The sequence below is a fragment of a genome, unplaced genomic scaffold, assembly GCF_019419815.1.
Source record: "Pyrus x bretschneideri cultivar Hongxiangsu unplaced genomic scaffold, Pyrus_bretschneideri_v1 Contig28, whole genome shotgun sequence".
Classification (NCBI taxonomy): Eukaryota; Viridiplantae; Streptophyta; class Magnoliopsida; order Rosales; family Rosaceae; genus Pyrus; species Pyrus x bretschneideri.
In genome coordinates, this window is record NW_025999590.1 from 4,040,973 (window position 1) to 4,043,955 (window position 2,983).

The following is a 2,983-nucleotide window of genomic DNA, read 5'->3' on the forward strand; positions in this document are numbered from 1 at the left end:
TAGTTATGGAAATATCATATGGCATTTGGAGAAGCAAATCAAAACGTACGAATTGAATGCGTAATAGGCTCAATGTTGTAATATAAATGGATTTGTATTTGGAGATGATAGTGAAAGGTTAAGGTTACACATACATACATACATACATACATACATACATACATACATTCATACATACATACATACATAGTTTGTTTGTGGATCGATCAAAGATGGCAGTTGGAATGAACGAAGTTTTGGTGATTGGAATCGGCATTTTTGTCAGCTGTTTGCTGCTTCAATGCGAACAATCTCTTTTAAGGCTGAGCAATCTCTTTTGTGTTTCTTCATTGCCATTTTTCGCCAGGTTTTCGAAGAAAATTAAAGCTTACATTGTGGGTGTTGAGCATAAGCGCAATACAGCGGATTTGTTTGGCGTGGAGGAATCACTCCAGGAATCGACTCAGCTAGCTGATACTGCTGGACTTATGGTTGTTGGTTCCACGCATAAAAAGTGACTAGTCTTCGATGCTTTCATGTTCTTTACTAGTGTAGTGCTGTCCAACCTAGTTGCTAGTTTGTGTCAATGTGTGCTCAATTATTTGATGCTGATCACCTATCTTCAAATTGCTAATGCCTATATGTAATGCAGACTCGTTTCTCCAAACTCGAGGACATACATTGGATCCGGCAAGGTTGCAGAAATCAAGAGCAAAATTAACGCATTGGGAGTTGAGAATGTGATATTTGATGATGAGCTCTCAGCAGGGTATGAAACATGGACTTTATAGTTATTACGTACATGCTTATGGTCACGGTAGACTGATTTGCATTAGTTGCGCAGTTTTATTTTGCCGATACTGACTCCCTTTCCCCCGCATCTATCAATTTGTTGTGCCGCTGTGCCTGTTGGATGATTTGGATTAGAATTGAACTATCTTCTCTTTAGCTTTGATTTGAAACCTACGGAGATTTTCCCGTTTAAATTTTATTTTCTCCAAGAACCTTTCAAGCACTACAATGTTTAAAGTTTTTGTCTTCGTATTCAAATGTTACTAGGCGTTTGCGCAATTTGGAAAAAGGCTTTTGGTGGGGAGGTTAGAGTTTGTGATTTCACTGCCCTCGTTCTGGATAGTTTAACCAGCGGGCTGCAACACATGAAGCAGCTGTACAGGCAATTTATCATTGTGCTTTTAATTCTAAGTAATAATTTGCTTCGTTATATTTGAATATACGGCAACAGCTTACTTGGTACAGTCGTAGTAACTAGTAACGTAACAACAAAATACAAATTTTTCAGAAATATCATGCTGACAATATTTCAATCATGATCTTCTATGTTGCATCGGCACAAATGGAATACCAGTTACCTCGGCAAACAAAAGTGTGGACCCGTCTTGAGCTTTAAGCAGGAGGACAGACAGGTTAAGAGGACGGGCGAGAAGCAAATTGACGCGGATAAGCGTATCTTACGCACTCAAGTAGGCCCTTTAATTGGTCGACAATATTCTAGTAATTGATTGCATAATAGAGATGGATGTTTATCGTAATGTGGAGCCGTTCTATAGCAATTGTAGATCACAAACTTAACGAAAATTTTTGTCTGGAAATCGATTCGTTTGTAAATATGTCTGTAATGCTAGATTGGTGTTCTCAAGGAGGAGTTATAATATGTCTGTAATGCTAGTTTGTGCTACTTTCCTTCCATTTAGTTGTAAGACATGCGTGTTTCGTTTTCTTCCGGACGAAGCATGGGAAAGAGTTTCTTCTCACAGATACTGTTGGTTTCATTCAGAAGTTACCAACTACAGTGGTAAAATGCTTGCACAATTTATTCATGAAGCTGCTACCGCGCAGATTAATTTCTCCGTCTCCTATTGTTCATTTTCAACTGTATTGCTAGAAAAATGTTTTGACGAATGTCAGTCGAGTGTCAGTCAAGCTGATTATGTCTTGCACTTCTTTCCACTAATTGCAGCTTACAGTTTGCTGCCTTCGGAGAAACACTGGAGGAGATATCAGAGTCCTCATTATTGTTGCATGTGGTGGGTATCAGGTACAATTTTGGAAACCTTTAAACGATGCATTCGCGATGGTGGACATTGGAATCTTATTAGATATGTTGATATCGACTTCAGTCATCCACTAGCTGAGCAACAGATAGACGTGTCTGCAATTCCAAAGTTGATGGTGTGGAACAAGGTAGGGCGAATTTCCCTGATGGCTCGGTTATTTAATCCAATGTTGTGAATGAGGGATTAATATTGATCATCATATCGGTGAATTGTGTGTTGTTGGTTGTTCTTTTATTTGCATGGAGTGTGCATGGGTCTTCTTTTTTAAATACCGATGATCATGTACTGGATTTCATTTGTGAAGCGTATACACAAGATTGATGATACACGGCTACTTTTTTTTGCAGGTTGATTAAGTTTAGCGATCCTGAAAGGATAAAGTTGGAAGCAGAAAGGAGAGATGATGTGATTTGCATATCTGCTCTGAGTGGTGAGGGTGTAACTGAATTCTGCGGTTCAGGAGAAATTGAAGGTACGAGTGCTTGTTTCACTGTTTACTTTTGGATACTCAAGAGTGGAGTCTGTACCTATATAAAGTGAAGGCAATCTGTTGCTTAACAGGACTCTATGGTATGGGTGGAAGCCTTGATCCCGTTTGAGAAGGGGGAGCTTCTTAGTACCATACAAAGGAACGCTAGCAACTCAAATGTTCCCTTTTTTATTACGGAAATTGAAATTGCATTTTGGGGGGAAATGTCTTCGGATGACTAAAATCCATCGTATGTCATAGCTAACTTAAGCGGTGAATTTGAACTATGAAGTCGTTCTCTTTGCAAAAAAGTATCATGAACGCAAATCAGAGTTCAGACAACAAATTCTCAAATTCTCACTGCTTCCTTTTGTCTACCAACTGTCCATTTCCTCTTCAATCCATTCGGCCATTTGTTTCACATCATGTTATCTTACTAGCATCTCAAAATGGAGCCTTT

General features: G+C 38.9%; 1 pseudogene; it reads left to right on the forward strand.

Annotated features, from left to right (window-relative positions):
- The first annotated feature begins 212 nt into the window (after positions 1-212).
- LOC103928341 lies at positions 213-2,765 on the forward strand (annotated as a pseudogene).
- Positions 2,766-2,983: the final 218 nt, after the last annotated feature.